Source organism: Jaculus jaculus, chromosome 1, assembly GCF_020740685.1.
Source record: "Jaculus jaculus isolate mJacJac1 chromosome 1, mJacJac1.mat.Y.cur, whole genome shotgun sequence".
NCBI lineage: Eukaryota > Metazoa > Chordata > Mammalia > Rodentia > Dipodidae > Jaculus > Jaculus jaculus.
In genome coordinates, this window is record NC_059102.1 from 108,613,726 (window position 1) to 108,622,355 (window position 8,630).

Consider the following 8,630-nt stretch of genomic DNA (forward strand, 5'->3'; position numbering starts at 1 on the left):
ATCCAAATCACTTGTAGCTGTCCCCTTAGGACATCTCCCAGCTTAGTAACTCTTCAGCCTTACTTTCAGTTTCTGCTTTGACTTTGTTCACTCTACCATTCTACTATGTCTGCACTTGTCATTCATTATGGGTCACAAGGAAAGAACTCAGGACACTGCCTTGGTGAGTCTTATTGACCATTGAGTTATCTGCCACTCTGACCCCTGAGCTAAGCCCATCCAGAGCCAAGAAAAGTTCCATCACTCTCAAAACCAGTAGTACTAATCTCTTGAAAACTAAGCCTTTAGCACATTGCCTTTGGAGGGCATTAAGGATCCAAACTATGAGGTGGGCATGGTAGTGTGTGCCTTTAATCCCAGCACCTGGGAGGTAGAGATAGGTGGATCACCATAAATTCAAGGCCACCCAGAGACTACATTGTGAATTCTATGTCAGGCTGGGCTAGAGCAAGACCCTACCTCAAAAACAACAATAACAACAACAACAACAAAAAATCTAAACTATAGCACAGCCTCAGCCCTAATTTAGGTTTAGGTAGATGCCATAGTGTCATAGTTACCTTTGCATTGCTGGGACAAAACACCTGACCAAAAGTAGCTGCTGGGAGGAAAGGGTTTATTTTGACTCACAGTCTCCAGGAGGAGCTTTGTCACAGCAGGGAAGGGATGGAAGAGCAGAGGCTGGGCGTCACTTCTTGCCACAGCAGCTAGCAGAAAGCAGCAAGAGTTAAACTCTTGAGGCCAGGCCAGGTGGCGCACATCTTCAATCCCAGCAGAGTTAGGAGGAGGATAGCTGTGAGTTTGAGGCCACCCACCCTGAGACTACATAGTGAATTCCATATTTTATATTTTTTATAATTATGGAAAATGTTAATAAAAATTGTGAAATTTAAAAAAAAAATAAAAGAAAAGAAACAAAAAAAAATGTTAAATGCTGGCCAGGGGAGCTCTGACTATAATACTAAGGCTGCCCCCAGCAATGTACCTACTTCAGTAAGGCTCTACAGCCCAACTTGCCACCAGCTGGGAACCAACTATTCAGAACACATGAGTGTATGGGGGACATTTGGTTCAAACCACCATACATAGCCCATTGGCTACTATATCAAACCATACAGATCTGAAATATACTTTAAATCCCCAGATTCTGTACATTTCAGGTCTGGCGTCATTCAGCTAGTAAATGTTGTCTGTCATCCTCACACTCTTCCATCCAGTTGGACACACTAATTGGCTACCATCAGGCTTTCAACACTGGCTGTTTCCTGGTTATAGATTTCCTCTCTGAAATCACAAAGAACCCTAGATTGCATGTCATTGAACTCCACCTTGCTACCTCCCAAGTTGGGCAGGTATTTAGGGCTCCTATCCTGTTATGCTTAGCCCTTCAGGAGAACTTACACACTGTTTCCCCTTTTGGCCAACAAGTTAGTAACAAGTCTTTGATATTTCCCCTTCCTGACCTGAGTTAGACTAGAGTGATGTATTCCAAGTTCTGAAAGATAACAACTGTCAACCAAGGTTACTTTATCCTGCAAAGCTGTCCACTCAAATAGCTGAAGAAGGATAATGGTGAGTTCAAGGCAACTGTGAGACTACATAGAGAATTCCAGGTCAGCCTGGGCTAGAATGAAACCCTACCTTGAAAAACAAAACAAAACAAAAAGGAAAAAATACACACCTTTCAATAATATCTCTTAATATCAACAACCTCAATGCCCCACCAAAAGACATAGGTTTGCAGACTGAGTTAAACAGCAGGATCCTTCAATCTGTTGCCACCAAGAAACTCACCTTTCTACAAACGGTAGACACTATCTTAGGGTAAAAGGTTGGAAAACGGTGTTTCAAGCAAATGGGCCTAGAAAACAAGCAGGGGTTGCTATCCTAATATCTGACAAGGTAGACATCAGTCCAACATTAGTTAGGAAAGATAAGGAAGGTCACTTTATATTGATTAAAGGTACACTCCAACAGGAGGACATTACAATCCTAAACATATATGCACCTAACATGGGGGCTCCCAACTTCATCAAACAAATGCTATTAGAACTAAGGTCACAGATAACACCAAACACAGTGGTAGTGGGGGACTTCAACACCCCACTCTCATCAATTGACAGGTCGTCCAGGCAAAAAATAAACAGAGAGGCATCTGTATTAAATGAGGTCATAAAATAAATGGACCTAACAGATATATATATATAGGACATTTCATCCAAATGCTACAGAATGTACATCCTTTTCAGCAGCACATGGAACATTCTCTAAAATCGACCATATATTAGGACACAAAGCAAATCTTAACAAATATAGGAAAATTGAAATAATTTCTTACATTCTATCTGACCACAATGGAGTCAAACTATAAATCAACAGCAAGAAAAGCTATAGATCATACACAAAATCATGGAAATGAGCCAGGCATGGTGGTGCACACCTTTAATCCCAACACTTGGGAGGCAGAGGTAGGAGGATCACCTGAGTTCAAGGCCACCCTGGGACTACATAGTGAATTCCAGGTCAGCCTGAGCTAGAGTGAGACCCTACCTTGAAAAAAAATAAAGACAAAATCATAGAAACTAAAAAATACACTATTAAATGATGAATGGGTCAATGAAGAAATCAAGAAGGAAATCAAAAAAATCATAGAGCCAAATGATAATGAGAACACAACATACCAAAACCTTTGGGACACAATGAAGGCAGTCCTAAGAGGTAAATTTATAGCTTTAAGTGCCTATATTAAGAAATTAGAAAGGTCTCAAGTAAATGACCTAATGCTTCACCTTAAAGCCTTGGATAAGGAACAAGGCAAACTAAAAATCAGTAGATGGGAAGAAATAATAAAGATTAGGGCAGAAATTAATTAAATAGAAAAAAAAACCAAAGAATCAATGAAACAAAGAGTTGGTTCTTTGAAAGGATAAACAAGATTGGTAAACCCTTAGCAAATCTGCCCAAAAGAAAGAGAGAAGAGACACAAATTAATAAAGTTAGAGATGAAAAAGTCAACATTACAACAGATACCAGAGAAACTTAAAAAATCTTAGGGACATACTATAAAAACATATACTCCACTAAGTATGAAACTTGGAAAGAAATGAATGATTTCCTTGATTTATATGACCTACCTAAATTATATCAAGATGAGATTAATCACTTAAATAGACCTATAATAAGTATGGAGATCCAAGCAGTTATCAAAAATCTCCCAATAGGGGTAGTCATGAGCCACAGGGGTGTAACGTCTACTGATGTCTGGATAAATGTATATACTATGCTTATCAAACTGTCCAGTAAGCACTTCTCTTAATATTCATACCCTTATATTAATGCTACTCTCTCACCTTTTGGTAGAAAATCTTCTCTTTTCAGATGGCAGTGACCTTGGGACAACTCAGAAGGTATCATGGTGCTGGAAAGAAATGACCGCAGTGTTCAGTACTGCAATATCTCTATTTCTCTATCACACCTTCCAAGGCTCAGGGTCTAATGCAGAAGAGGTGGCAGAAAGAATGTAAGAGCCAAAGGAAGGGCAGGACTCCATACAACATGCTCCCTCCAGACACAAAATGGCCTGGATATCCATGGCCTCATAGTGCCTGACACTACCTGCATAAGACCATCATAATAGGAGGAAAAGATCATGACATCCAAATTAAAAGAGAGACTGATTGAGATGGGGAGAGGGTATGATGGCGAATGGAGTTTCAAAGGGGAAAGTGGGGGGGAAGGAGGGTATTACCATGGGGTACTTTTAATAATCATGGAAGTAGTTAATTTAAAAATCCAAAAATAAAAAAAGAAGAAAGAAAAATTTAATGTACTTGTGGCAGTTTGCTTCAGGTGTCCTCCATAAACTTAAACATGCTGAACGCTAGGTTCCCAGGTGATGGAGATTTGAGAATTAGCACCTCTTGGAGGCAGTGTATGGTTGGGGGCTTATGGGTGGTATAGCCAGTTTCCCAGTGTTTGGCACACTCTTCTGTTTCTATTGTCCATCTTATGTTGGCCAGGGGTTGATATACACCCTCTGCTCATGCCATCATTTCCCTCTGCCATCATGGAGCTTCCCCGCAAGTCTGTAAGCCAAAATAAACCTCTTTTTCCCCACAGGCTACTCTTGGTAAGGTTATTTCTGTCAACAATGTGAACGTGACTGCAACAGTATTTTATTTATTTGACAGACGAAGAGAAAGAGAATGGTTGCATCAGGGCCTTTAGTCATGGCCAATGAACTCCAGATGCATGTGCCACTTTGTGCATCTGATTTTACATGTGTACTTGGAAACCAAACCTGGGTCCTTAGGCTTTTCAGGCAAGTGCCTTAACTGCTAAGCCATCTCTCCAGCCCTGCAGTTGTCCTCTGGGGCAAAGCACCTGACCAAAAACAGCTGGTGGGAGAAAAGTTTTTCTCATGATGGTAGGGGAAAGCATGGCATGAGAAGAAGCTGGACACCATCTCTGCCACAGCAGGTGTGAACAGCACAGGAGAATGAGATGAATTCTGGCAAGGGGGAGCTGGATATGAGACCCCTAAGCATGCCTTCACAAATACCCCTCCACTCGCAAGACTCCCAAATTACCACCAGTTGGAGGCCAAGCATTCAGAACACATGAGTTTATGGGGGGCATCTGATTCAAACCCAACATGATCCTAAAGGGACTGGAACACTGCTAGAGAGACAAGTGACCAGACTATGGGTCAGGCGAGATTTGTCCTTCAAAAGGTAGTCACAGAATTCCAGAGGGCTCAGCAAAAACTGGAACAGATTTTAACTCAGTTCCAGGAAAATATTTCCAGCACTGTGATTTCTGGTGACCTAACCTGAAGGACAGTTGAGTGGAGAGCCTGTAGGGCCATCTCAAACGTGCCCGAAAGCCAGCCTGCTCAAGTATGCATTGTCTCCATAGTGAAGGAGGGCTCATCAGAGCGAGGAGGCCCCACACTCCTTGACCCCATTAAGTTCACAGGTGCTATACTAAGTGTCAGACTCTCTCATCTTGCTCAACATTCTAATTAAACAACCTTTGCTTCCTTGTACATGGAAACAAGTTCCAAGCACGGAACCCCTAGCACCAAGCAAAATAGCAACATAATTTTAGCTCCTGAGCAAAAAGACTCTCACAATAGCATCAGTACAGTGTGCACATTAACATTTGAATATGCTGTATAATAAGCATGCTAATTATAGCAGGGAAAAATACTTGAATAGAAGAAGCGGTGGTTATTGGGGGAGAAAGGGGTTAGCAATGCATTGCATGGGCTGCTGCTTGATGGTATTCAAAAGTACATGATGGGGGGCTGGAGAAATGGTTTAGTGGTTAAGGCACTTGCCTGCAAAGCCAAAGGACCCAGGTTCAACTCCCCAGTACCCAGTAAGCCAGATGCACTAGGGAGCACATGCATCTGGAGTTCGTTAGCAGTGCCTGTAGGCCCTGGCACACTCCTTCTCTCCCCCTCCCCACATCTATTTCTCTCTCTCTCTCTCCCAAAATAAAGAAAAAAATATTTTTTTAAAAAAAAAGTTCATACCCTTATATTAATGCTACTCTCACTTTGGGTAGAGAATCTTCTCTTTTCAGATGGCAGTGACCTTGGGACGACTCAGAGGGTACCACAGTGCTGGAAAGAAGTGACTGGAGTACTGAGTAACATCTCGATCACACCTTCCAAGGCTCAGGGTCTAATGCAGAAGAGGTGGCAGAAAGAATGTAAGAGCCAAAGGAAGGGTAGGACTCCGTACAATGTGCTCCCTCCAGACACAAAATGGCCTGGACATTCATGACTTCACAGTGCCTGACACTACCTACACAAGACCATCATAACAGGAGGAAAAGATTATGACATCAAAATAAAAGAGAGACTGATTGAGATGGGGAGGGCATATGATGGAGAATGGAATTTTAAAGGGGAAAGTTGGGGGAGGGAGGGTATTACCATGGATATTTTTTATAATCATGGAAGTTGTTAATAAAAATTAAAGAAAAAGCATGTCAGGATGGCTGAGCGGTCTAAAAATTGAAGAAAAAAAAGTACATGATGGGCTGGGCATGGTGCACATGCCTTTAGTCCCAGCACTCAGGAGGCAGAGGTTTGAGGTCACCCTGAGACTACATACTGAATCCCAGGTCAGCCTGGGCTAGAGCAAGACCCTACTTTGGAAAAAAAAAAGTCCATGATGGGGGTGGGAGATGGCTCAGTGGGTCAAGTGCTGGCCGCACAAATAAAAGGACCTGAGTTCGATCTCCAGCAGTCACATAAAAGCTGGGTGTGATGCACATCTGTAATGCACATGCTGAGAGGCAGAGATAGGGTCACTGGGACTTCTGACTTGCTGAGTTTTGCCATCCCAGTGAACTCTCCGTTCTGTGAGACACGCTGTCTCAAAAAACAAGGTAGGGTTGAGGTGATTTCTCAGCAGTTGAAGACACTTGCTTGCAAAGCTTGCTGGCCCAGGTTCAATTCCCTAGCACCTACGTAAAGCCAGATGTGAAGAGTGGTACATGTGTCTGGCATCCACCATTTACAGTAGCAAAAGACCCTGGCACACCCACCTGTGCACAAACGTGAACAAGTAAATTTAAAGAAATTCTTTTCTTTTTTTTTTTTTGTTTTTTTGGTTTTTTTTTTTTTTGTTTCTTTAAGATAGGGTAAGGTCTCACTCTATCCCAGGCTGTCCTGGAATTTACTCTATAGTCTCAGGGTGGCCTCAAACTCATAGTGATCCTCCTACTTCTGCTTCCCAAGTGCTGAGGTTAAAGGTGTGTGCCACCATGCCTGGCTTTAAAAAAAATATTTTTTTGGTATTTTCAAGATAGGTCTAGCCCAGGCTAACCTGTAATTCAGTATGTAGTCTCAGGGTGGCTTTGAACTCAAAGTGATCCTCCTACCTCTACCTCCCAATCCCTGCTGGGATTAAAGGCATGTACCACCACAGCCAACTAATTTTTTTGTTTTTTTGTTTTTTCAAGGTAGGGTCTTACTTCAGCACAGGCTGACCTGGAATTCACTCTGTAGTCTCAGGGTGGCTCGAACTCATGACAATCCTCCTACCTCTGTCTCCCAAATGCTGGGATTAAAGACATGCACCACCACGCCCAGCAAAAATATTTAAAAAATTTTTTTTTAATGAGGTAGAGAGATGGCTTAGCCGTTAAGGCTCTTGCCTGCAAAACCTAAGGACCCAGATTGAAGTCCCCAGTACCTATGTAAGCCAGATGCACAAGGTGGCACATGTGCTTGCAATGACTAAAGGCCCTGGCACGCCCAATCTTTCTCTCTGCCTCTTTCCCTCTCTCTCTCTCAAATAAATAAATATAAACCAGGTGTGGTGGCGCATGCCTTTAATCCCAGCACTCGGGAGGCAGAGGTAGAAGGATCGCTGTGGGTTCAAAGTCACCCTGAGATAACATAGTGAATTCCAGGTCAGCCTAGGCTAGAGTGAGACCCTACCTCGAAAAAAAAACCAAAATAATAATAATTGTTATAGTAATAACAAATGTAAAAATAAACAATATTTTTTTAAAGGTCTAAATTTAAGCTGGCTTTACCCAGCGCTTTGGAGGCAGAGGTAGGAGGATTGCCATGAATTCAAGGCTACCCTGAGACTACATAGTGAATTCCAGGTGAGCCTGAGCTAGAGTGAAACCCTACCTTGAAAAAAAAGAAAAACAAAACAAAAAAAAGGAAACCTTGTATTATTAAATAGCCACTCCTGGTTCTATTTTTCCCAGTCTCTGGCAAACATGACTGTTTATCTCTATGAATTTTCCTTTAAAAAAATACTTATTTGAGAGAGAATGAATGGTTTTCCAGGGCCTCCTGTTGCTGCAAATAAACTCCAGACACTACATGCCCTCACCCCTCTCTCCTTCCCTTCTTTCCACCTTCACCAGGGTTTCACTAACTAGGTGTTATATAGCGATTTCCTCTGAAAAGAAATAGTCACTTCTAGGTGGGGGTTTGGTGTTCATAAGACTCAGGAAGTAAAGGAAAGTTTAATACGCAATTTACATGACACAGGAAGGTTAGAAACTTTTTTTTTTTTTTTTTTTTTTTGAGGTAGGCCCAGGGTGACCTGGAATTCAGTATGTAGTCTCAGGCTGGCCTCGAACTCAGGGTGATCCTCCTACCTCTGCCTCCCAAGTGCTGGGATTAAAGGTGTGCACCATGCCCAGCATTTCTTTTGTTGTGATGAAATGTTCTGGAACTAGGCAACAGTGGCACTTACACATTATCAAAGTACTTAATGCCACTGAGCTATATATTAAGATGGTCCTGTAAACTTTACCACACACATTAAAAAGTAAAAGTCCCATGCTATATTTCATGGGAGACGTTTTCTTTTTTTGTTGTTGTTTTGTTTTGTTTGTTTTTCATGGAAATATCCTGGAAGATTTTCTGATCTGGAAGTACTCTTTGGCAGATCTACTCATAGCTACACTTCTGAAAGTTGTGAAACATCTTTTTTGTCCCTAAATGCTAGGTTCTTCACAACCACCTGTTTGGCCAGACATGATGGCACATGCCTTTAATCCCAGCACCTGGAAGGCAGAAGCAGGAAGTTCAAGGTCATCCTCAGGTAACTGTCTAGTTCTATAAAATTATATTTATATATTATTTA